This window comes from Gossypium hirsutum, chromosome D07 (assembly GCF_007990345.1).
Source record: "Gossypium hirsutum isolate 1008001.06 chromosome D07, Gossypium_hirsutum_v2.1, whole genome shotgun sequence".
Lineage (NCBI taxonomy): Eukaryota > Viridiplantae > Streptophyta > Magnoliopsida > Malvales > Malvaceae > Gossypium > Gossypium hirsutum.
Genome location: NC_053443.1, coordinates 46792499 through 46798750, shown reverse-complemented (window position 1 = coordinate 46798750; position 6252 = coordinate 46792499). Strand labels below are relative to the sequence as shown.

The 6252-nt window shown below is 31.7% G+C and overlaps 1 long non-coding RNA gene across 1 annotated transcript; it reads right to left on the bottom strand.

Annotated features, from left to right (window-relative positions):
- Positions 1–1404: 1404 nt before the first annotated feature.
- Positions 1405–4654, bottom strand: LOC107956771 (uncharacterized). Its single transcript, XR_005916289.1, has 4 exons — positions 4411–4654; positions 3101–3156; positions 2874–3014; positions 1405–1871 (listed from the first exon to the last, which is right to left on the bottom strand). It is a non-coding gene; the product is annotated as an uncharacterized lncRNA (long non-coding RNA).
- Between the last annotated feature and the right edge of the window lie 1598 nt (positions 4655–6252).

The window sequence follows — 6252 nt, the reverse complement described above, 5'->3', positions numbered from 1 at the left end:
GCTCTTTTGCATGTTTATGAAATGTTATTTGTTGCAATGCCTGTCAAAAGTCCCGGACTTGAACCATTTAAAATGAAACATCATTCATCAAGATTGTGTGGGAATTTCGTAAGGATTATTTGGAAAGTAGTGATAGTGTATTGCGTCTGTTATAATTGGATGTGTGGGTTCGCTCTGGGTATTTTGTGTAATACTGACCTACACAAGGCTTTTCGTGCGTTTTTCTTTGTTTTTTTCTTGAAAAAGATAAATGAGGGAGGATGGTGTGGATTAATACTCAAATTTGAGGAAGATTATGAAGGTGTTCATTAAAAATACTGGTTTGTTATCTTTCTAAGTATTTGTTGGTTTTCTCTAAAGCTTGGTGCTCAACTTTTATATTTAAATTTTGTTATTTGTAAAAAAGTGACTTTAATCATCTTTTCATTTTTTCAACCCTTAATTTTGTTTTTTGTTTTTGTTAAAACATTCCAAAATGAATGAAAAAGTTTGTTAATTGTTGATGTGAGTTAATTAATTTTTAAAAATTAAAAAATTTAAAATATATTTTTTAAAATATTGTTTTGAATTTTTTAACATTTTAAAAAGTTAATTTATTGCTAACGTGATCACCTTATTTGGAAAATGACGCAAATTTAAAAATTAAATGATAAAATTGAAAGCTGAAATAAATGATGCGCGCATACACAGACCCTCTCATAGGATTCCAGTATCTAAGTTCAATAAAAAATTCACAGTATCTCAAAATATCTTAGAGCTATGATTTTTTTCAATATTTATATGCAGGTTTATAAAAATAGGTTACCATAATAAAAATCATAAAATAAAAAAATAAAAATTTTCACTTTTATTGTAAGAATCAAAATTTTTTACTCTTAAAATCAAATTAAATATTTTTCAACATTATATCGGGTTTGATGTTGTATTCTGTGTTCTTATATTATTCTCAGGGCACGTTTGGTTCGCTGTATTGGATTAGAGGTATAATGGAATAGAGGTGTAATAGCAAATCAACTGTTTGGTTGAATGTAATGGAATAGAGGCGTAATAGTAATCTTGTGTTTGGTTGAATGGAATAGAGGTGTAATAGCATAATGGAAAAAACTAAAATAACTAGAATACCCTTAGCATAAATTTGTTTGGGTAAATGATTATTGTTATTGTTATTTAAAATTTAATAAGATTATTAATATCAATAATAAATAATTTAATCATATTTAAACATAATTATTATTAAATATATTATAATTAAAATATATAATTTAATAAAATTCTTAATAATCAATATTCTTATATGAATTTACTAAAATCATAATATATAATACTATAAAATATAATTTGAAATAATTAATATTAAATATATTTTAATTAATATATATGATTTAATAAAATTTAAAATAATTATAACTAACAAATTTTTCTCATTAGAAATGCATTGTACAAAATGCCGGTCAGCTCATTTCAACCTTCCAGCTACCAACTAATATGTTTTCCAATTTTCTAGCCCACCCAAACTTTACAAAATGCTAGATAGCATATTAGTCACAATCATATTCACATCACTAACTATATCCGAAAATGAATGACCCTGGAAAAAATTACAAATATTACATGGATTTCATTCAATCAATGTTGATGCAGAAGCATCCTTGCCCTCTGTTGAAGTTGAGTCAATGACCTAATACAAGTGCCCTCCTCCCATGTCTTTAAGCGTGTAAGGCTGATTAGTTCCCGAATAAAAACTACCATTTCGTCAAGACTAATTTGCATTGGCAACTTGTCTTCAGATCCCTTGCTTCGGTGTTTCCCGTATACAGCCTCAAATTCTCTAGACTTACTGGCAGCTGTTCGTAGTACTGAGTCAGGGTGCCCTGAAATGATTACCAGTCAGGTGACATTCATCATAACAGATGCTAAAATTTTGCAATTCAGTCGATTCTCTATAAACAAAGATCTACATATATTCAGCAGAATTAACGCTCATAATAATAGTCTGATGAATAAACGCTCATAAAATACATACCAAAAACAAAATTATGATAGTAAGGTTCCATCACCACCTATCCATATTGGCCTTACACGATGTTAATAATACCACAGGTATATTATGAATAAAAGTATAATCATTAATGTAATTCACAAAGGCTTTTACTTAAGAATATGGATCATGTATAAGAATGTACCATAGGAATTCTCTTTTGTTTCAAAAAAAAAAAACCTTTACATATCATTAGAAAAGAATGGCTAGAATTTGGTTGAAATTTACTCCTTGTTAAAATAAAAGTTTGAAAATGAAAAAATTGAGCAACAAAATTTATTCACACGTGCAGAGGTAGCAAGTGTACACCCTAACCATTTGCATGCACATACAAAAATAAACCCTAAAATATATAAGAAGAAATTTGTTGCAGTAGTGTGAGATAACTTTGGTTAAAACTCATTTAAAAATCATAGAAAATTTGATAAATAATAACTACTAGAAAAACAAGCCAACAAAACTCATTCATACATGCACAAGTAACAAATGTACACCAATCACTTTTGTCTATTCATTTCTTATCTCTCTCTTTTGAAATCATTGCTCATAAGTCATAAGCCTGCCACTCATTGCTTGAGCTTTAGACTGTTATTTTCAACCTCTTAAGCAATTAATAGAAAGAGCTAATTTGTGGTTAATCTCTACTTAAAAATTTGATACACCATGGTAGTGCATCAAAATCTTTGAAAGACAGATTCCATTAAAAGGATTCTACAATTTTTGGTGGAAAAGACAACAACAACAACATTCAGTAACAGTTAAGAGTAAGACTATTTACTCTAAACAATATAGAAAATAGAACTTGAGATCTCTCTAGTGGAAAATAAAACCTCACCTGCACTATGAAGGCATTAGGAGGAAGAACTTTGAAGCAAAGAAACCAAAGAAGTATTACAAGCTGAATGATTGGCTTCAGCAAGAGCATTAGTGGATAAAGTATCTTTGGTAGGCAATGAGAGTGCTTTTGCCATTGTATCTGTGAATTAATTAAAAAAATTAAACAATAGATATTGATAGCCTAGTAATAATACCTTAGCCTAAAGATGCTCCTCCAAACAGTACCATTGTGTGAATATGAAAAGATTCATTCTCTATAACAGCAGAGTGGGGTTCGAAACCTATCAAAATATTTAAATCCACATTCAATTAGTATATTTATTAATATAAGAAATTCTTAAGATAGTCTATCTAAATTTAGAGTTCAAACAGAATAATCTTTCGTATATGGTGCATAATGTAAAATTTAGGTTCACAAAATCTCCCATCATACAGGAAAACATCTCTTTTATCATAATTACTATCATAATTTTATTCATCAATTAGTATCAACTACTTCAGCTAAATAGTTTGAGCAGAATTAACGCTCTGCATCCCCAAAGGATAACATCTCTTTTGCCCAATAGAAACATAACGTTTGTTTCTCCATTGAAAATTCTCCTGGAAAATTCAACACCACCAAGGGAAAAAAAGGAAGCAGAAGCAGAAGAAGTTACAGGTAATAATCTCAAATATACACCATCTTAAATTTCCCCCCAAGAACAGAAGAGTAAAAATACTCTACAACAACTATTATGAAACAGAGATATTTCAGAGCCATCACTTGAAAACGGTTATTACACAAGAGCATGACACGGCCACTGAACATATTGATGAACTGTATATTGCACAATGCACACGGGATGCCTAAAATAATACGATGGAATGGTACAAGATTAGCAAAAGACTTTAAAACCAACTAGCTATGGATCTTTCCGGGATTGCAAATTAAAGCACAAGCACTTATCTTTTATTGCTTCAGCTTCCTTCCCATACTCCTTGAATTTATATTCATCTTGTTTAAAGTTAGGGGGAACCTTACCCTCACTGTAGCATTGATTACAAAGACTTAAAATGAGACTTTACTTCTTTAGAGCGAGAACCAATAATTGGGTAACGGCAAACTGAGCAGACATGGCGTTCATGACGATTCCTATCTCCAGTTTCTAACTTCAGGAGAGTGGACAAAATACCAAAGCCCCAATCAGGATCATTGAACATGATAAGGAACTCATTGAAAGATACCATTGAGGTATCTGTTTCTCTATGAACTTCCAGCATTTCACTAGCTCCATGAGAAGGGATAAATATAACCCTCAACAATTTGATGTACTGAACTGCATCTACCTTTCTAATATGAGAACCACCTTAATTTACAGCCCTCAACAAAATATAAACAAATAAAAGAGTACCGAAAAAGAGAGAAAGAGGTGAAAGCAGCCATAGATTTGAGCGAAACAAAACAGTAGCCCTGAGAAGAGAAGATATGCGACGGACAAAGCTAAGGAAAATTGGAAATAAAAGATGAAGAACGGAAGAAGTAAGAGGAAAGTTACCTGGATGAAGAAGGAGAAGAAGATGAAGAACGGAAGGAGTAGGAGGAAAAAATAAAAGAAGCGATCAAGAGGTTAAAACAGGGAGGCTAAACTTAAGCGGCACCTAAACTGGGCAAAAGGGGGGATTAGAAATCGGTGGATTTCACCGATTTGGTCGGGAATGTATTAGGGGTGTATTACCAATACTATGAACCAAACAACAGAATAAAGTGAGATTAGGTGGGGCCCACCGATTAGGGGTGTATTGGCATACCCAATACACCCAACCAAACATGGTGTATAGTTTGCTTTGTTTTTTAATCTTTTGGTTATTTCTTTAACACTATTAACCTGAAGTCAACTTTTTTTTTTTGCATTTTAATTTTATTTCCAACAATATTTAATATGTTTTTTTATGAATAATGATAAAAAAATGGAGCAAGAATACAATCCAACATGATCTCAACACCATTGATCTTGAGTTTTATAGTTGTGCATTTCCATATAATGAACCTCTATTTTTTTTTCTTTCAAGGCTCAATTTATATTTAATATATGTATTAATTCGTAATAGTTTTTTTTACAAATATCAAATAGTTGGATCGTATCGATAGAGAATTCAATTGTTAGTTAGTTAGTTAAAAGTAGTTAGTAGCTGAAAATAGTTACTGTTAGTTTGTTAATGGCTAACTGGCTAGTATAAGTAGAAAATATGGATTAAACAGATGAAAAAGAAAATTTTTACCATTCTTTTTTTCTTCTTTTTTTTGTATTATTCTCAGTTGTTTTAGTATGGTATCAGAGTCAAGCTCCTGATTCTGTTCAAATCAATTTTTTCTGTGTTTCTAGTGTTCTTGTTTTGTTTTTAGTTGCAATGCCTCTTTAATCTCTATACTTTTCTGTTTCTTCAACGCTTGACAATGGTTGATCCACTAAGTATAAATGATCGTACAGTTGATCGAACATCAAACTTTTTTTTGCTCTTTGATTTCAATCATCCACTATTCTTGCATCCTTCTGACGCACCGGATACATTGATTGTTTCTCATTAGTTACTTGGTTTTGAAAACTATGGCATTTGGAGTCGATCCGTGAGGATTGTCTTGTTAGCAAAAAACAAGTTAGGTTTCATTGATGGCAGTTGCAAAAAAAAGTCTTATAGTTTTTCACTTAATGGGAAAGGTGTAATGCAATGGTTCTTTCATGGATTTTGAACACAGTGTGCAAAGAACTTTCTGCTCGCATTGTGTTTGCTTCTAATGTGTTTCTTGTTTGGCAAGATTTGAAAGAATGCTTTGATAGAGTAGATGCCTCTCGAGTTTTTTTTTCTTTACATGGAGATGTCATCACATGTTCAAAGTACATCATTTCAGCTTATTTTACTATGTTGTGACTATTGTGGGACGAGTGTGATGTTTTGGTTCCTTTGCTTCTTGTGATTGTGAAGTGTCAAGAAAGGATGCACAACATATAGTTCAACAAAGAGTCTTTTAGTTTCTAATGGGACTAAATGAGACATATGTTGCAATACGGAGTCAAATTCTACTAATGCAGCCTTTGTTGGATCACCGGTACACCCCATGGCGCAGCGAAAAAAAAATCCGATGATCACAGCTAGGGATCCATGTGCGTGGAACGAATCAAGGTGAGAAGGGTATGAACAGTTACCTTTAATCATCTGAAAATTGAAAATAACTACGATGAAACTAATTACGCAATTGTATGTCGATTCCAAGCCACTACGAAAATTTTTGGCCTCTACGTAATCCACCCGGTGTGACAACGAATGGCAAGAACTCTCTCAAACTTTTTCAGAGAGAAAATTTCATTAACGATTGCTAAACCTTATACCCTTTATTTTGG